Source organism: Schistocerca cancellata, chromosome 6 (assembly GCF_023864275.1).
Source record: "Schistocerca cancellata isolate TAMUIC-IGC-003103 chromosome 6, iqSchCanc2.1, whole genome shotgun sequence".
Classification (NCBI taxonomy): Eukaryota; Metazoa; Arthropoda; class Insecta; order Orthoptera; family Acrididae; genus Schistocerca; species Schistocerca cancellata.
The window spans coordinates 25,754,250-25,775,733 of NC_064631.1; the positions used below are offsets into that span (position 1 = coordinate 25,754,250).

Consider the following 21,484-nt stretch of genomic DNA (forward strand, 5'->3'; position numbering starts at 1 on the left):
GAACAGAGATGTTTCCAGAATGACATTTTCACTGTGCAGCGGAGTGTGCGCTGATATGAAACTTCCTGGCAGATTAAAACTGTGTGCTGGACCGAGACTCGAACTCGGGACCTTAGCGACTTCATAAAAAATATTAAGGACTTAATTAAATAATTAAATATGAAAACGCTGTTAATGAGTTGAATGTACATACTATTAATTAGGAAAAAGCTGAATCATAGATTGGTGGAAAGACCACCCAAGAAAATCCTGAACTACAACCTGGATGGGAAGAGAGACATAAATGGTTCAAATGGCTCTGAGCACTATGGAACTTAACATCTGAGGTCATCAGTCCCCTATACCTAGAACTACTTAAACGTAACTAACTTAAGGAGATCACACACATCCATGCCCGACGCAGGATTCGAACCTGCGACCGTAGCAGCAGCGCGGTTCCGGACTAAAGAGCCTAGAACCGTTCGGCCACAGCGGCCGGCATAGGGAGACACTTCATGGTCGAAAAAAACAAAAGCTCGCACTAATACGCCACAATAAACGGCGTTACGTGTCCTCTAAGTATTTCGCGATGACATGCTGCTATAAAATATTCTCGTTTTACAAGCCGTGTTACTTCGAATAAAATACTCAAGCTATCATCATCGTCATCAGAACTGAAAATCACTGAGTGCTGGGGCTGGCATGGTCCTCGTAGAAAGGTTCGAGACGCTGCTATCGCACCTACGTAAGCAGAGCACCGTGCCGGCACCGACAGTCAGTGCTTTGCTTTAACTCCTGATGACGATGGCGGAGATGGCAACTGAATGCTCGAGTATGTTATTCGAAGTGACTTGGCTCGTAAACCGAGAGGATTTTATTAACGTGTTAATAAGAGCAGCCTCGTTTTTTCTGCACGAGATAATAAGAGTGGGATTCAAAAATTAAGTTTCACATTAACATGGCGGGCCAAGTAACATGGCGGGCCAAGTAATGTGGCAGGCCAAGTTACTTTTATTGAATGTTGCACTATACTTGTAAGTGATCCAGATACATAACACTATTTCTCAACATTGGCTCTGTAAGCAGTGGTCGGAACGTTCTACCGACCGTTCGGTTCTTCTTCGACAGAAATCCGCTCCTCGGTCAGGGGCCGTTCCAGAACCGCTTTGTGAGCGATCTGATCGTTGGAAAATGTCTTTCCCCCACAGGTGCTCTTTCAGCTTGCCGAAAAAATGGAAATCGCGCAGTGCAAGATCTTCCTGTCTCCCTGATCATCGTCATCCACATCTGTGTGGCCTAAGTCAAATTGTTGGCACCACTTCTCTACAGCTGGACGCCAATTTCCTTTTGGCCCATATAAATTTAGAATTTCGGTTTGAATTTGTGTGCAGTTTAGACGCTTTGCAACACGAACCGTTCAACCCCGCGTAATTCAGCTTTGATGTCCGTTTCTATTTTGCTTACACACTGTCCTGTGCCTATTGTTTATACCTCAGTAGAACGGTGTCTGCAGGAATTCCGGAACATGCGCTCTCTTTTGACCATGCGCCCCGCTTACCGCGCAATGATCTTAGCGTGGGACGCCATGCCTAACGTACATTTGAAGTCCCCGCATACTCCAGTTTCTCACGGAACCACTAAAAAGCACACAAATAAAATTTGCAAGAATCAACTGATTTGTGATACTTGCGTTTCTATTTCTTTCGCACGTTCTTCAACTGTGCGGGTCTGGTGTAGAAATCGGAATATGGAGTGGAAGAACCTAGTCGAATGTACACGGAGTGTTGCATCGGGTGAAGTGCATCTTTCTTATGCTGGGAGAGGAGCCAGCAACATGCACCGTATTTGCTCTCTTGGAGTTCTCCCAGACCAACTTCCGACCACCTGCCGCACGGACCTGTCTGCGTGAATTAAAAGCTGTTTTCTGCTTTGTAGAAGTGAGCGTCAGTCATGTTTACTGTTAAGTATAGCATGTAGTTTAAGGTGGACCTTAGAAATAGTGCGGCAACGGGTTTTTCGACAAACTGTGCAACACTCAGCAAGAGGAAGGCGATGCAAACCTGTGCTAAGCCGGCCGTTGTGACCGAGCTGTTGTAGGTGCTTCAGTCTGTAACCGCGCGGCTGCTACGGTCGCAGGTTCGAATCCTGCCTCGGGCATGGATGTGTGTGATGTCCTTAGGGAAGGTAGGTTTCAGTAGTTCTTAGTCTAGCGGACAGATGACCTCAGATGTTAAGTCCCATAGTGCTTAGAGCCAATATATCCATATTCGCGAAAGTCCTTCGCAGATTTTTTTTTTTTTTATCTGCAGGATATGATACACAGAACGTTGTTAGCAACACAGCTCTTCATTAAAGAGCTCGCGGCTGTTCTTCGACTGTCGCTTTGCTCGGTTTGTTCCACTTTTCCTTTCGAAGCGTCTCTCCGTTTACATTTCTTGTTTCAGTCCCGCTACTTACGGCGACGCAAAAAGGAAGAGACTCCGCTGCTGTGTCGCTGTCTCCATGCTATTAGCCGACAAGCACCGCTAAGGTCAAGTGGCTATTGTGGACGTGTGTGAACAGCGGTGTGCGTCGAGACGGGAGCCGTGTTTGCTGGCAGAGTGTTTGCTCACAGCTTGTCAGCTGGGCCACAGTTTCGCTGAGAGGTGTTCGCCTCTGCGTATCCGTCGCGTAACTGTTTAGTTCCTTTATTCGGCCTCCAGACAGTAGCGCGTTAAATCTGCTACCCACTCACGTCCCACACATATACACAGATGCTTACTCTTAACAAACGTCTTATTTGCATCCATACTCTACGAGCCACCCTGCTGCGCGTGGCGGTGGCTGTCTATGGGACCACTATCATTTCCCTTCATTCCTGTTCCATTAACGAGTTGTGCGAGGGGAGAACGCGTGGCAATAAGTCTCCGTATGAGCTCAAATTTCTCCGATTTTCTCGCCGTTGCCGTTGAGCGAGACACATGCAGGAGGAAACAATACGCTGCCCGACTCTTATTGGAACGTACGCTCTTTGAACTTTAACAATAAACATCTCCGTGATGCAGAACGCCTCTGTCATGGCATCTGTCACTGGGGATTGTGCAGCATCTCTGTAACGCTCTCTAGCGAATTAAACTATCCTGTGACGAAACTTTCCGCCCTTCATTGGATATTCCCTACTTCTTCTATTAGTTCAACGTTGTATGGCTGTCAAACTGAGGAGCAATACTCAAAAATCGGTAGAACGAGTGATTTGCAAGACTCTTCTTCCGTGAATGATCTGCAATTTATTTAGATTCTTTCGCCGGCCGTGTTGGCCGTGCGGTTCTAGGCGCTGCAGTCCTGAACCGCGGGACTGCTACGCTCGCAGGTTCGAATGCTGTCTCGGGCATGGATGTGTGTGATGTCCTTACGTTAGTTAGGTTTAAGTAGTTCTAAGTTCTAGGGGACTGATGACCTCAGCTGTTAAGTCCCGTAGTGATCAGAGCCATTCCTGAATGGTTACTCCTATGTAGCTTAGAGTTAGAGGTGTTTGTTTGACGGCGAGTAACCGATCAATTTACTACAGGCCTTGCAAAAAATATTGCGTGAACTATTGAAGACTCACCAGTACAAAGTATCTGAGGGACGCGTTAGCTTGATTTAAAGAAATAAGCAACAAGAGAGGGCGATTAGTGTTTGGTCGTCCGCCGTCCAACAATTCGCCACCAACCGCTTTTAGTTCAAGCGTGAAATGAAAACCTAAAAACACAGTGAGTAATATTTGCATGAGAAGGATTCGGTAAGGTGACAGATTTGAAATAATTCACGCGGTAATGTATCAGATATTAACAGCAATTATTCAGCTAATGTAGTGTACTCAGCGAAATTACATGAGGCATAAAGAAACAACAGAGGAGACTGAACAGCTAGCAACAGGCAGAATAGGAGAAGAAACGTTCTTCTTATTTTTCCTACGATATGACGTAATTACAACTTCTTTAGAAGATTCACACACAGTGAACACTAACTTCGACTTCATAAATTATAATAAATTAACCTCAGTCTGAAAACTTTAAGAGGGATACATCAAAATACGGGTTCTTTCTTAGACTATACAAATTTTAATGTACTTAAAAAGTAATATTTCAAGTTGCTACAGTTTGCGGATGTGTTATCGCCAATAGCTTAATCGAAGAGTAATGGATCTCTTCTGCTGTAGATGCGAAATGCCTTAATGCGTTACATTTATTTACATTCAGGGTGAAATGCCAATTCCTGCACCAGTAGTCGATTCTCTGCACGTCTTCCTGAATGTCACTAGTGTTGTAGTTTTGCGACCTCCTTATAGACCACAGTATCGTCTGCGAACAACCTCACGTAGCTTTGAGTTTCTCCAGCAGTTCATTTATGCACATTGTAAACTGCAGCACCAGTGTAATATTGTTTTGGGGTACATCCGAAATTGCTTTTACGTCTGTTGAATTCGTCGTATGAACATATTGTTGAGCATCTGTTATGAAGTCCTGAGCCAGTCATAATATTGGTCTGATTCTCGGTAAGCTCGTATTTTGTTCACTAGACAACAGAGTAGAGCTGTATCGAATGCCTCCCAGAAGTCAAAGAGCATGGCATAACCAGGGGCCGTTGTCTACGATGCTCTTGACCTCATGGACACGTACTACGGGGGGTGTTTAATAAGTAATGTAACACATTTTTTGCCGTAAGCAGATTTGTTTTATTCAGGATTCTCCGCTTTTTCCTACAAAACCGTATTTTTCAACATTATCGCCGTGCAGTGCGACGGCCTTACCCCACCTCATCGCTAGGGCCTGTATGCCCGCGTGGTACCACTCCACCGGGTCTTGCTGCGTCAATAATCTCCCCATCATCCACGAACTGCTTCCCGTGGAGAGCATCCTTCTTCGGGCGCAAACAGATGGGAGTCGGAAGGTGCGAGGTCCCGGCTGTAGGGTGGATGTTGTAGAACTGTCCGATGAATTTCTGAGCTCCCCTCGGGTGTTCAGACCTGTCTGAGGCCTTGCATTGTCGTAGAGGTGGAAAAATTCGTTTGCACTTCTGTGGCGGCGAACATGCTGAAGTCATTTCCTCAATTTCCTGAGGGTAGCAAAATATACTTCGTAGCTGATAGTTGCACCATGAAGGAGAACATCAAATAGAATAACCCCTTCATAGTCCCAGAAGACCGACCTCATGACTTTATCGGCCGAGGGTATGGCTTTCAACTTTTATTTTTTCAGAGGATAATAGGTGTGGCGCCAGTCCACGGGTCTCCCTGTTGTTTCCGATTCGAAGTGATGAACACGTGTTTCATCACATGTCGCGAAGCTCGACAAAAAATTGTCACGATCAGACTCAACGCACGAGCAATTCCGCACAGATGGTCCTTTGTTGCTCTTTATGGTCTTCTGTTAAGCGGGCACTCGCCTTTGAGTACCCCAACTGGTGGACCAGTGAGACAGCACTACCAAGAGAGACATGCTGTTGAGCAGTGATTTGTCTGATTGCGATGCGTCGATAGCCTGGAATGAAAGGGTCCGCACGTTCCAACATTGCAGGAGTCACTGCTGTGTGCGGCCAGCCGGCACGTTCGCCGGACTTGTTACGATAATGACAGACTCCTCGCCCAAAGATTCACCGTGCTTTTGTCCACTGCCAGGCCTCCATAGACATTCGGCAAGCGCCTATGAATTTCTACAACGCTCTGCGCCGAAAGAAACTCAGTGACAGCTCTCTCCTTGGCATGCCATTTTGAAGCCTACTATAGCGCCACTAGCTGTTGAAACTTTATAAAACTGTACGTGGTTAATCGGGTATATTCCACGATGCCCCACAAGAAATTCCGCATTTTTTCAACCGAAACTGTCCGAGAAAAAAAATGCGTTCCATTACTTATTGAGCGCCCGCCGTAGTATTACGAAACATATTATTATTCGTAGTTCTCGAATAACGTGGCATAAGTTTAGTAAAATAGTCACGGTGATTTTACTAAATGCGGACAAAGTGCGGGAAACGACCCCTAACAGAATGAGAAGCAAAAAAGTCATATGGTCAGAAATACGTTCCAAGGGAGGAATACGCTACCTATTAGAAAGTGGTGAGTTTGACAGCGTAGGATTCTGTGATTGGAATCGCACATGAGAACATCCCAGGTTTGTGGGAACGTTCTGATTGTACCAGTGTTTTATCCCCACACTCAAGACGGCAGTGAACTAGATCACAATCACGTAGTAACCAAATTACCCTTCGTATCGCCATGGGCACGTCTTCCAGCAGAAGAGGCAGGATCACCTACAAGAAGTAATATGCCTCACGTGTGAGGTGTTGTGGAAGGGTGACTGGTCCGAAGAGGCGCTCGCCAATAATCCCCACCCACACGCCGAGGCTCAACCAGTGCTAGACTGTTCGCAGCTACCTGAGATGGGGTTTCCCCGTAGCCCACAGGTGGGTGTTGTGAAGGTTGACGATACCGACCCTCGTAAAGACAGCCTCGTATTGAATAGGATGGCTGACAGGAAATCCCCGCATCATGGTGGACCGTGCGGCGAACTAGCCAAGCAGACAAGTCCGTGGGTAATGAGGCCTGCAGGCGTTGGAACTTGACAGGGATAGCGGCAGTTGCGGTCGGAGTCTGGCCTAGCTCGCGTCGCTAGTTGCTGACCCCTGGGTCACTGTCAACGATCTTTTATCTCCAACTTCAAGTGGGTGTAAGTACTTTGGAAGGAATTTTCGGCCATGTGCCCGGGTAACCGTTTTTGCTCTTTATCCTCTCAGGATCGTTTTCTTAAGTTTGTCTGCAGTTAACAAAATCATCCTGGATCATATAAAACCTGTTTTATACGTTTCTTCAACGCAATGAACTTATTTTATGGAAGGAAAAAAAATTAAGAGCAAAAGGAACATTTTGAGCGAATGGGGTGTGTTGGAGCAAAATACCGCTGGCATCCTTGCACATGCCTGTGTTTAATGTGTAACTGCCGGTAGTTTCGTTATTGTATGTCTGTTAGTTATAGTTCAGTGTTGCATTCAATAGAATGTTGTGTCGCAGTTTGCAAATTTCGAGATGGCAGGGTTAGAGGAGCAACGCGCTTGCATTAAATTTTGCGTGAAACTCAAGAAACCCTTTACAGAGACACACCAGGTGATGTCGGAAGCCTTTGGTGATGAGTACCTAAGCCGTACTGGGGTGTTAAGAACGGTTCACACGGTTTAAAAATGGCCAGACGGAAGTTACAGACGGCCCTCGTCAAGGACGCCCTTCGACGTCTACCGAAGATGTTCACGTCAGGAACGTCAACGAAATTGTGCGTGCCAATAAAAGACCGAGAGATTGCAGAAGACTTAACATTTCAGTCGGATCATGCCATGAAATCCTGTGACGACATCTTGGAACGCATCGTACTGCCCACTGCTCATCAGCCAAGACCAGAGAGACCTTCGCCTCTCAGTCTGTGAAGAGCTTTTGGATCGCGCAAATGAGAACGAGATGTTCCTTAAGAGGATCACAGCTGGTGATGAGACGTGTGTCTACGGTTGTTATATTGAGACCAAGGTTCAGTCTTCACAGTGGCTCGGGAAGGCTTCTCCGAGACAAAAAAAAAAAAAAAAAAAAAGCTCGTCAGGCCAGGTCAAATGTCAAAGCCATGCTGATAGTTTTCTTTGACTCTGAAGTATTAGTTCATCATGGATTAGTGCCACAGAGACAAGCTTTAATCGATGGTACAATTCCGTTTGTGATTGTCATTAGTGTTACTGCAGACAGCAATAGTCGTTCTATTCTCGACAAGTTTTGCACCTGTTACAGACTCATTTTGTACAGCAAGAATCTTCTACAGAGCATTCTGAGGTTTAAGCCAGACTTATCAACGTTATGCACTTCATCAGGGATCTGCTTACATTTTGGAACAAATTCAGTGGCAACTGTTTCATCAGCAGACAGCTTCTCGCCTGAAATAATTACATCTCGAATGCCATGTCGCTTTTTTACAGCGATGCCGCCAGTCTTCACTAGCCGTAAACTTTTTATTTTCATTGTCTCCGTCTTATTTTTCATACAAAATAGGTGCATTTCCTTTATGAATGGTTGAGGCAAGTGAGTTTCTTTTCTTCTCTCCCGTTCAAACAACATCCACGAAACATTGTCTAGATTTCACTTTTAGACTTCTTCAAAGTCTTGCCTATTTTCAGCACTTTCATATCATCAGTCGTTACTGTATGACTTTCACCAGTCTTACGATTTTTCATCCAGTTTTTAACAGTTGCTATACCAACCCCTACCTCTCTTGTAATGTTTTCAAAAGACCCGACTTTATGTAATTTTCCAAGCACAACTTCTCCGCTAAGAACATGTTTACGTTCAGTTTATAACACTATTACCGGCGTTCCCGCGTGTGTGTGCGCTACATTGTTTCCTAATAACGGAACTTACAAACCTGTCACAAGGATGCCAAATATAACACTACCGCTGCAATTTGCCTAATTATGACTTAAACGCACAGTATGTGTTACCCTCTGAGAGGACTTTTGAATCTGACCGCGTGTGATCTAACAGAAAGGGGGGTATCGAACATGAAATTCGTAAAGGTAGCAGTTGGTAAACATCTGAAAGACTAAAAATTTGGAAAGAAATTACAGTAACACATTGAATGTAAATGAAGTATTAAAACGGTCGCCAGCCTATAATAATGTGAAAACATTATTTTCAATGGATTTGCATATACTCTTGCAAAAGTGACTTTCATAGATTCTTTCTCAGAAAAGTGCAATGAACACCTACAATAACCAGACGAACTACAAAGTGGGTAGCAGTAGGTATCAACAGCATAGTTAAGCAATCACAGAAACAGAAAAGAGACTTTATCCCTGTTGACCATAATCTTCACTTTCACCTTTCACTACAGGAATTGTTACCAAAGGCTTACACAATATTAAGTGGCAAGTGATGAGAATTAAAGTTTGACTAACAAACATATACACATCACAAATGCAATAAGATGACAGGACACATACCTTTAACATATATATATTCTTTTAAATGATTACTTCAGGTTTCTTTAGATAGAGAACAACTACTCAGTTTGGTTTCTTCCTGATATAAAAGAATGAAATGAGGGCCCACAAACCACCCCTTCTTTATATAAGCAAACTATATACACTTTTCAGAAATATATTTAGCATTATGATAAAAGCTGAATTACTGTCCCACTTAGGATCATTTATCTTGCGAAGTTTTAACACTGTTTGTATTGACAGTACTCTCTACAACTTCAGAAATGGCTTCAAGTAAAAGTTCAACTTCAGATAGCATCAAAAGCAAATGCTTTATAACACCATTTGTGAAGCAAGTGATTTTCACTGATAACTTTTATGCTGATGAACATTAAAACACCGATGTTTGTAAAATAGAAGCAAACCAAAACACATTATAAATTATCAGTCAGTGTCTCTCTTGATTTCAATGAAAACATTAATCTGACTATTCACATTTATGTATTTTTGCATTTAGAAATTAGGCATAGTCAAATAACACAGATTATTATCAGTTTTTACACACAAGATACTCGGTGTTTGAGGAGAGGACCCCGTTAGGTACCATGAAAGGAGTGAATTCATGGTTCGAACAGAAAGTTCGGCAATACTTGAATTATTATTCCAAATTAAATCATACAAACACTCTGGTTCATTCTGTTATACAGTTCTAACCTCTTGGATCTGATGAAGTGGTAGCGCAATAGTGGCTGCGAGCTCGTGGCGGCTCCCCGGTCTCTCCTTTGGCAGTAACGTGCTCTATTTAGTCCTTCTTGGAGACGTGAATATAATTTTTAGAGCCATTTGCAATGCGAGAGCACCATTCCGCAGCGACAGTTACACCCGAGGCCATTCCATCTCATATTAGATACTGGATGCCTCGCTCAGCATCTGCGCTATTGACTAGTCGACTACTGGCTACTGACCGCCTACTGTGCTCTCTCGCTTGCCGCCCAGATTAAGCGCCAGTTCCACCTTTTAGATCGCGCCACACCATTTCCGTAGCGGAGGGGAATCGCTATGTTATTTATATTATACAATACAAAGCCCTAAGTATGAACCAGTTTTTACATTGCAGTTTTTCATACATAAACAAACATATTTAATGAAATTCCATTATTTAAGCACACAGTTATAATTCTACAAAACATATAAACTCCACTTACTTACAGTAACGCAAAGACATTAAGCACTGAAGAGTAAACACTTTATACTTCACATAATAAACTACTCACTATCGATTATGGTATTACAAGTTGATGCCATAATTTAGTTTTATACACTTTAATATGTCAGAGCAACACTGCCACTAACTTATAAAACAATGCGTGCAGAATAAACATACTGATAGAGTTAAAAACAACTTTCATATTAAAACTGATGGATCTACCGCATGTATCGATTGGTCAACTGCCTCCTGACTCATATTGCGGACAATGCGTCATCGGCAAGTCCCAACAAACGCCGCAAATCGGACAGTCGGACTAAGCGGGGAGAAAGATTTACCTATATTTTGGTGTTTTCCTCGTTTTTTCATGTTAGTGCTAAAGGTAACACACAGACTGTAATTTTTCGGTATATCGCAGTTGAAAGTTGGCGTTTGCTGCGTGGGCGACTATTCACGTGCTGGCTACTCTCTTGCAGGCTGGGGTCGGATTAAAGTCTGGTGCTGTGATCGTTGTTGTATTGAAATGGCACGGGGCGGTTCTGTAGGTCAGGCTGATTCTTTGTTCAGTAGTTTTCCAAACGTCTGCGACTTTTCAGCACAAAATCCTGTAGCTCAAAGTGTCTAGTTCACTGCACGAGTCACGGGGGTCTGACCTGATTAGGCGGATGTCTTCCAGTTTTCCATTGGTCGGTACGGTCCTGTTTACAACCTTGTACCACGTGCTGTGAACATCTTGTGGTAAGAAACACGCGCCGGCCGCCGAGCGGTTCTAGGCGCTTCAGTCTGGAACCGCGCGACCGCTACAGTCGCAGGTTAGAATCCAGCCCTGGGCATTGATGTGTGTGATGTCGTTACGTTATATAGGTTTAAGTAGTTCTAAGTTCCAGGGGACCGATGACCTCAGATGTTAAGTCCCATAGTTGCTCAGAGCCATTTGAACAATTTTTAAAGAAACGCGCGTACACATTTTGCCTTCCAATGTTCCACCAATAATGCGAAAATTTCGACTAAATGCTATTAAGAATGAGTTACGAAGAGAAACTGAAGAAACAAGAGAAATGGGGATAAAAGGGAAATTCAAGAAAACACAGAGAGGGAAAGTATGAAATGATGTGTAGATTGGCTAGGGAGACAGTCCTTAAAAGTAAAAGAAGGCTAACATGGAAATAGAGTGCACGGTATGTGGCTGAGCAGATGAAAATAATATACAGAATGTCTGTATAAAATAGATCAAATACCAAGTGAATTAAAGCTTGAAGGGGAGGAATGTGTGCTGGAAGATGGAAGGGCCTATAGCATTTTCAAAGCAGAAGTAGAGGAGGAGATGAAGAATCGGAAGGGAGGTGGAATTGATAACTTGGCAGCAGAAGTGTTGAAGTGTTTGGGAAACAGGGGAAACAAGGAAATAAACATTCTACCTCTATAATGAGATATACGACAAAGACCCGCCAGGGTAGCCGAGAGCCGAAAGAAAGACAGAAAGAATGAAAATGGTTCAAATGGCTCTGAGCACTACGGGACTTAACATCTGAGGTCATCAGTCCCCTAGAACTGAGAACTACTTAAACATAACTAACCTAAGGACATCACACACACCCATGCCCCAGGCAGGATTCGAACTTGCGACTGTAGCGGTCGCGCGGTTCCAGATTGAATCGCCTAGAACCGCTCGGCCTCTTCGGCCGGCCAAAGAAAGTATGAGATATACGACAAAGGGGAATAGTCGGATGGCTTTCTGTAAACAGTAATGATACCAATTCAGAGAGCATAGAACTGTGAATCTAATTTCTCATGCAGGTTAAGTACTGCTGAGGGTGATGAGAAGGCTGTATGGCAAAGTGGACAGATGGATTCGGGATGAAGCCTTCGTGTTTAGAAGACGAAAAGGAGCAAGAGATGCTATTGGCCTGTTAAGAAACATTGGGGAAACATATATTGAGAAATATAGAAAAATTTATGCTGTTTTGCTGTTTTTATTTATTTGGAAAAAGCCTTTGACAGAGTATAGCCGCGCGGAGTGGCCGCGCGGTTTGAGGTGCCATGTACCGGATTGCGCGGCCTCTCCCGCCAGGGGTTCGAGTCCTCCCTCTTACGTGTGTGTGTGTGTGTGTGTGTGTGTGTGTGTGCGTGTGCGTGTGAGTGTGCGTGTGCGTGTGCGTGTGCGTGTGCGTGTGTGTTTTGCTTAGCGTAAGTTAGCTTAAGTTACACTACTGGCCATTAAAATTGCTACACCACGATGATGACGTGTTACAGACACGAAATTTTACCGACAGGAAGAAGATACTGTGATATGCAAATCATTTGCTTTTCAGAGCATTCACACAAGTTTGGAGCCGGTGGCGACATCTACAACGTGCTGACATTAGCAAAGTTTGCAACCGATTTCTCATACACAAACAGCAGTTGACCGGCGTCGCCTGGTGAAACGTTGTTGTGATGCCTCGTGTAAAGAGGAGAAATGCTTACCATCACGTCTCCGACTTTGATAAAAGTCGGATTGTAGCCTATCGCGATTGTGGTTTATCGTATCGCGACATTGCTGTTCGCGTTTGTCGAGATCCTATGACTGTTAGCAGATTATGAAATCGGTGGGTTCAGGAAGGTAATACGGAACGCCGTGCTGGATCCCAACGATCTCGTATCACTAGCAGTCGAGATGACAGGCATCTTATCCGCATGGCTGTAACGGATCGTGCAGCCACGTCTCGATCCATGAGTCAACAGATGGGGACGTCTGCAAGACAACAACCATCTGAACGAACAGTTCGACGACGTTTACTGCAGCAGGGACTCTCAGCTCGGAGACCATGGCTGCGGTTACTCTTGACGCTGCATCACAGACAGGAGCGCCTGCGATGGTGTACTCAACGACAAACCTGGGTGCACGAATGGCAAAACGTCATTTTTTCGGATGAATCCAGGTTCTGTTTACAGCGTCATGGTGGTCGCATCCGTGTTTGGCGGCATCGTGGTGAACGCACATTGGTAGCGAGTATTCGTCCATCGCCGTACTGGCGCATCACCCGGCGTGATGGTATGGGGTGCCATTGGTTACACGTGTCGGTCACCTCTTGTTGGCAAGTGGACGTTAGATTTCCGATGTGTTACGACCCGTGGCTCTACCCTTCATTCGCTTCCTGCCAATCCCTACATTTCAGCAAGATAATGCACGACCGCATGTTGCAGGTCCTGTACGGGCCATACTGGATACAGAAAGTGTTCGACTGCTGTCCTGGCCAGCACATTCTCCAGATCTCTCACCAAAAGAAAACGTCTAGTCAATGGTGGCCGAGTAACTGGCTCGTCACAATACGCCAGTCACCACTCTTGATGAACTGTGGTATTGTGTTGAAGCTTCGTGGGCAGCTGTACACGCCAGCCAACCTCTATTTGACTCAATGCCCAGGCGTATCATGGCCGTTATTACGGCCAGAGGTGGTTGTTCTGGGTACTGATTTCTCAGGATCTATGCACCTAAGTTGCGTGAAAATGTGTTCACATGTATGTTCTAGTATAATATACGAGTCCAATGAATACCAGGTTATCATCTGCATTTCTTCTTGGCGTAGCAATTTTAATGGCCAGTAGTGTAGTCTAGGGACCGATGACCTCAGCAGTTTGGTCCCTTAGGAATTCACACACATTTGAACATTTTTAGCCGCGCGGAGTGTCCCTTGCAGCCGACTGCAGACGTGATCTTCGTGCGACCCCTGGCCGCCGTTGCGGACTCCCAGCGTGTGTTTGCCGGTCATCGGCCAGAGGCGGAAGCTGACAGCCCGCGCAGCGACGCCCGCTCGTCCTTCCCTGGCGGCTGCGGCAAGGCCGCGTCGCATCAGATGGGATGCCGGGGCGCGCGCGGCGCCTGCCAGATCCCGCCCCGGGATACGCCCGCGACCCGCATACCCAGCCGCGGCACGCGCGGCCTTCCTGGAACCAGAGCCACTACTTCACTCTCCGCCCAGCACGGCACGTGATACCGTCTGCAGCACGACCCGGCGCGTTCGCTCGCCGCTCACGAAGCTACAGAACGTTCCTCGCCGTCGTGAATATTTAGAGCCACGCGGAGGCAGTTAAGCGCGGCCCGCGAAAGAGCGAAAGCGGAGATTCCTAGCTTCGTGGAAAATGATACTGGACGCTGACACTCTGACTTCAAGAAATTCACGGAATAATAAAGGCGTTATTTTTGCGCTTACAGTAGAAGATCCAACACACGCATCAATACGGAGTCTTACAAGGGAAGCGTACGCCAAACAGATGGTGAATCTCACTCACGTTTCGGTCGACTTTAGACGTTCCTACACGTAACAAACGCTGCTCTAGTACGATGTAGTCCACAATTATGTTTAAGAAATCGTGTTTCAAAGAGTAACGAACATTTCTTTAAAAAAATTATTTGGCCCCTATAGTTCGCACTCTGTTTAACCATCAGAAAACTTGTTTACATCGTGGCCGGAGAAAATATATACCATGAAGCGCCAAACATGCTTGTATAGGTATGCATATTCAAATAGAGTCAAAAGGCAGAATACGGCACTGCAATCGGCAACGCCTATATAGGACAACAAGTGTCTGGCGCAGTGGTTACATCGCTTACTGCTCCTACAGCGGCAGGGTATCGAGATTTAAGTGAGATTGAACGTGGTGTTATAGACGCCGTGAATATCATGAATCCGATAAAATATCAAATCGACATTGCTGCATCCGGAAAAAGATCTTGCAAGGACACGACCAACGACGACTGAAGAGAATCGTTCAACGTGACAGACGTGAAATCCTTCGCAAATTGCTGCAGATTTCAATCCTGGGCCATCAACGTCAAATGGTTCAAATGGCTCTGAGCACTATGGGACTTAACATCTGACGTCATCAGTCCCCTAGAACTTAGAACTACTTAAACCTAACTAACCTAAGGGCATCACACGCATTATTGCCCGAGGCAGGATTCGAACCTGCGACCGTAGCGGTCGGGCGGTTCCAGACTGAAGCGCCTAGAACCGCTCGGTCACATCGGCCGGCAACAAGTGTCAGCGTACGAACCATTCAACGAAACATCATCGATCTGGGGTTTCGGAGCCGAAGGCCCACTCCTGTACCCTTGATGACTGCGCGACACAAAGTTTTACGTCTCGCCTGGGCCCTTCATCACCGACATTGGGCTGTTGATGACTGGAAACATGTTGCGTGGCGGGTCGAGTCTCCTTTCAAATTGTATCGAGCGGATGGACGTGTACGGGTATGGAAACAACCTCATGAATCCATGGACCCTGCATGTCGGCAGGGGACTGTTCAAGGTGGTGGAGGCTTTGTAATGGTGTGGCGTGTGCAATCGGACCCCTGATATGTTTAGATAAAACTCTGACACGTACGTAAGCATCCATTTTGATGACGTGAATCCATTCATGTCCATTATGCATTCCGACGGACTTCGGCGATTTCAGCAGGGCAATGCGACATCCCAACGTCGAGAATTGCTACAGAGTAGCCCCAGGAACTCTCTTCTGAATTTAAATACTTCAGCTGGCCACCAAACTCCACAGACATGAACATTATTGAGCATATATGGGATGCCATTCAACGTGCTGTTTAGATTTTCACCCCCTCGTACTCTTACTGATTTATGGATGCCCCGGCTGGATTCATGGCGTCAGTTCTCTTCAGCACTACTTGAGACATTAGTCAAGTCCATGCCACCTCATGTTACGGCACTTCTGCGTGCTCGAGGGGGCTCACCGAGCGAATTTTTAAAGAGCATCGGTATTTTGACAGTGCAAATGTAGCATAATCATTAGTCTCTTAATTAGTGGCTGGAATGAATGGCTTGACGAGAAATCCCTACACGATATTAGGCAGGTGTACTAGTTTCTTTGGCTCTTCAGTGTAAATGCATTGTTACAGTTTTAAAAGCTCGAACTGTCACAAATTTTCCCCAGTTATTTTTTAACAAATAGCAACATAAGTAAAATAGACATTTTTGTCATATATAGAAGCGACAAATAAAAATTTTTGCAAGGGTGGGATTCGGATCCGGGTCTTCTGCTCACAAGGCAGATGTGTTAACTGTACCACCCTGACACAGGGGCTTTGGATAACCACACAATCTGCCTACTGCGCTTCCCTCCTAAATCTAAATTCCAATTCAGGTTTCAATACCTTGTAGAACCTGGTCCTCCAAAGCTGGTGCACTCACAGTCCGCTGCCTCCCTGCACTTTTGTATGTCTGAAAGGACCTATATTCACACAAACATCCAAAAAGGGTATGATGTGGTTGGTGTCTGTGGTGGTACTTGTTTTGGTACAGCCGTGCTGTCTCTTGACCGTTCCCATCTGCTCGGCCGTACACAAACACCATATCGGTTTGTTCCCGACATGAATACCGGACAATTCTGCCGCTTACAATTCGCTGCGTCAATCACACAGTCTGTAACACACAAGGAACACACGGCACGTGGTCGGAGGAACTTTCATTCGTCAGCGCCATTTTCTGTGACAACGATGCATTTCAGGACGGATTGCAATGAGCCTTTTTCAGGAATCCGCTCCTGCAGTTTGTCACTTTTATTGATGTTCACCCTGTAAAATTATCGAGCAAGTTTTAAGAAATTTAAAATCTGCATTTCCGTTGGGAATAAAGAGACCTAGAATTGCATAAATCGATGACTGTTCATATGAGAACATGACGTTGACGGTTTCAAAACTACGTTCTTTTAAGTATAAATTGTGGAACGGGACGAAGGAAGAGGAGCTATGTCTCTATGCGTTTATCTCACCTCTCGCTGTAAACATTAAACGAGTAAGGGTGTTGCGTGTTTTTAAGATACCTGGCAACACATCTACAGCGACCGAGCGAGGTGACGAGGTTAGCACAACGGACTCGCATTCGGGAGGACTACGTCCGGCCATCCTGATTTATGTTTCCCGTGATTTCCCTAAACCGCCTGAGGCAAATGCCGGGATAGTTCCTCTGAAAGGGCACGGCCGACCTCCATCCCCATCCTTCCCTAAGCCGATGGGAGCGATGACCTCGCTGTCTGGTCCCCTCCCACAAATCAACCAACCAACCGCCTGTCCAAAAAGTTCCGAGACTGATTTTTTTCGTCGGCGCAGTAACTATGGCGGCAGCTTGTACTAAAAACTGTAAACAACAGATGTGCATTGGACCAGTCAGTTGTGAGCGGACAGTGTTAAGTAGTGGACGAGCGGACGTAGCGTGCGCACGTCATTGTGGTGGCAAATGGCTCTGAGCACTATGCGACTTAACTGCTGAGGTCATCAGTCGCCTAGAACTTAGAACTACTTAAACCTAACTAACCTAAGGACATCACACACATCCATGCCCGAAACAGGATTCGAACCTGCGACCGTAGCGGTCACGCGGTTCCAGACTGAAGCGCCTAGAATCGCACGGCCACACCGGCCGGCTGCACGTCATTGTGTCTCAAGTCACAGTGGAGCAACATCTCTACATGAAACATCCAATGCGTTTTGCAAATTGTTTGCAAGAAGAGAAAACTGCGTGCAAAGTTTGTCCAACACATCTTGAGTCCCGACCAGAAATAGCGACCCGTGGAAGCCTGCCACTACATCAATGAAGTGCAAAATGCCGAAATTTCTTTTCTGGAAAAACATCAGCACTGACTACAAGACTTGGTGTTATCTATACGAACCTACCACAAAGCGACGGAGTACAGAAACTCGCATGTTGTGTCGACGCTCTGACGATATAATCGAGATTCGAGCCAATGCGACGTGCGAGTTGAACATCGTCCCAAACAAACTTTGACGTGGCTGGTTCAAAGTTATGTGTGTCATACTCAAGGGAGGTGAGGTTTGGGCGAGAGCGTGTCCTCTACGAAGCACTCCCAAAACATTAAAACCATTATCTTAATATATCTGGAAGGTGACTACTAACAGCCGTAATGTAATGCATAAAATGCGTGTTTGACCATCAGTTGCTTTTTGGTTAAAAGCCAAATATCGACCTGTTATTAGTATGTTTGCCTTTAAAAGTCCTGTGTGTTACACTGTGTGGCGTCATTCCAACCACGCTTTTGAGCTTATATGCATTTTATATAGCATAATATTTTAATCAACTGTATATAGTTTATTGTTGCGAGCACAACAGATAAAACGCCATTCTCACAATTAGTTTCTGCAGTTGAAAATATTTTAACTTTGTGGACCTTGATCTATTACGTGGTGATGCGCACAACACTAAAAGATTTCCTGCTGTGCACGTATTATCTTTAATTTGCAAACTATTTTTGTATAACCCTGACCTGGCTTGTTAGAAACGGAACACGGTATCATTTCTGTAACTAATTAGGAATTTAAACGTGTCCTTCACTACTTTCATCTCTGAAATGCACTGAAAATTAGTCTTATTACACGTACTGAAGTTACAGTATGCTGCGTTCGCTAAACGTAAACGCTGCAGTGGATTTTTTAATATATGAACACTGTTGATTGCCATGACTAACACGAGAACATGAAACTATAAATGAAATTTGACTTTTCTATTACTAGCCAGAACAGGTTTCATCACAGCAGTCTTTGATATCACACAAGAAAAATTTCATTACTCTTATTTACGTCAGTGATATTGTAATAGCACATGCCCAAGTCCCCCCTGAAAATCATATAACAAAATCCACCATTCACCTCTGAGGTCTCCGGGAAGTTGAAAGAAATAATTTTAATGCACCGTTAGCTACCCGCTTAACTGCGGGAAAACTACTTTCATTCAATTTAATTTGATTTTGCCGCGGCAGCGGCTCCCGCGATCGCTGCACAGCTCTGAGTCATGAAAAATTCTAAATATGCTGAAAACGGCTAAAAAATGTGGAATGAAATACTGCGCAAACCGGCAATGAATTATTACAAGTATTTCTAACAGTTTCTATATTCAAAAATCAACATAAATTTAAAGTACTTTTTCATTCATCAGCCTCCAATGGCGTCTTTCTCCAACAAGGAACAAAAGAAAGCTAACCAAGCATTCAGTCGAGCGTGACAGGCTATTACAACTTTAACGGCTACAAGAAGACAGAGAGAGTAATGTTTTAATCTCCACTATTTATTGGCAGTTTAATCATAGAGTAAATATCTCTGGAGTGAGCATTCACATGCGCAGAACAGATTTTGTGTTGTCAACACACATTGCCGGCCTGGTCACGTGTTCTCGGGACGTCGTGTGTTTGTCCGTACAGCGTCCTGTACATTTACAATGTCACTACATCCCTAGTACAGACGGATTCTTTTCGTACGTGTGGTGGATTATTTATATATGTTGCGCAGACATTTTAACAGTATCCATACCGGGCATAAACCAGCTACGTAACTTTTAAGGGCAAGTGATATTACATCCTGCTTCTTTGCGATAGGTGTCACAGTTCAGCTGCACTCGGTTTTTGGTAGTTTTCGGTATGGTACGGCACTTTATAGTATTACAGAGCCTGACGTACATTTTTGCAGTGATAGTCTTGCAAAACGACTTGACAGTAGGCCTACGCTAATACTTTTGCAAGTATCCGAAAAACACCGAATTTGCCACACATTAGCGATTATATCCCTGCTAATTCGTCCTTTTTTTCTGCTATTTCTGCGTATGTATTTTTTCGTTTTTGCGACCTAAAGCACAATTTTTCTTACTGGCGACACTTTGAAGTATTTATTTAACGCATTTTACGTGCTTGCTCCCAGTTTATTAAATAAATAGTAGTAGGCTGAGTTATCTATATACATAGTGGACAAGTCACTGATAAATGCATGGAGCATAGTATTTGCTGAAACAACTAACCATTCCCTTTCCTGTTCCACTAACAAATTTACGAGAGGAAACGATTGTTTGTAAGCTTTCGTACGAGCCGTAATATCTATTATATACTCATAAAATCGTAGAAAAATAGGTCTACAGAATCAAGGGGTGTAATGAAGCAGGGGATACAACCCGTCGGCTTTGACCAATGACGTCATACAATAGTCATAGATAGTAATGTCTTCACTTCGAGGCATAGATAATAAAACTGTTCTGTGTTCCGGATAAGCGCTATCATTGTACATTAAAATAAATGGCTCAAATGGCTCTGAGCACTATGGGACATAACGTCTAAGGTCATCAGTCCCCTAGAACTTAGAACTACTTAAACCTAACTAACCTAAGGACATCACACACATCCATGCCCGAGGCAGGATTCGAACCTGCGACCGTAGCGATCTCGCGGTTCCAGACTGTAGCGCCTTTAACCGCTTGGCCACCGCGGCCGGCGTACATTAAAATAATTATTCGTAATGACATTGAGGTAATTTGGAGTATTAGTTTGTTATTGAAGAACAATTTTTAGTGTCTTATTTTCGGTTATAGGAATGGATTTGTCTGTTTGTGGGTATGTAATTTTCGTTACTGTCTGTCTAGGCGGGCTTCGGTTATTCCTCGATATTTCCGTGTGGTAAGTTCACTTTTCCATTTGCTTCTTTCTCGGTATTTCACTATTTTGATATTTCACTGTTTTATTCCACCAATATGTGTATTATCGTGTTGTGAAGTACGTAATAGAAATTTTTCAGCTGTCGATCTTCTTTTGTTTCCCAGCACTAATATCAGTACGACATTTTCAAATGTGTACTTGCTATATAACAGGCGAAACCCCTGACACAACTAAAATTTGATCGTAAAATTTGTATCCCGTCCTTCAGTTCTCCTTTACACTGACACTGTATATGTCAATTGGCGAGCAAGATACAAATGTTGCGTACAGCTATATGGCTGAAGTAACGAATGAGATACTATTAGCGTCCAAGACAACAAGAAAACTGTACCCCATAGTGAAGTACGGGATACAAATTGTACATGTGTCGTCTTCTTGTCTCCGTGTAGTTCAATTGAGGTACAAGTTGCAAATGTAACGTACGTCTATTTCCACCTTTTCGTTACCAGTGGACATATATAGAGGTCAACGGAAGTCTGGTATACATATATTACATACGTAGGTCCTCCTGTCATCAGTGGTGCTGATATGTACGTAAGAAAAGACTCTTACTAATAGCGGAGATGAAATAAACAACACATCTACAGTTTGTATCACGTGTTCCACTTACGGTTTACTGAAGCGGAGGACACATCGTTCAAGTGAAGAACAGGACAGTGATGCTAGTGAAAACGAAGAAATCGACTTACGACAAGCTCGTATTCCGTACTGTAACTAAGGAACATACTTCGAATGACCTTTTAATTTGTATTTTGTATCCGGTGTTTCATTTACGGTTTAGCGAAGCAGGGGATACATAGTTCAAGTGAACAACAGGACAGCAATGGTAGTTGAAACTAAGAAATCG

The 21,484-nt window shown here is 44.4% G+C and overlaps 1 protein-coding gene across 1 annotated transcript in view; it reads left to right on the forward strand.

Moving 5' to 3' along the window:
- Window positions 1–21,484, forward strand: part of LOC126191166 (uncharacterized) — a 216,742-nt gene that overhangs the window by 105,279 nt on the left and 89,979 nt on the right. The gene's annotated exons all lie outside the window — the stretch shown is intronic.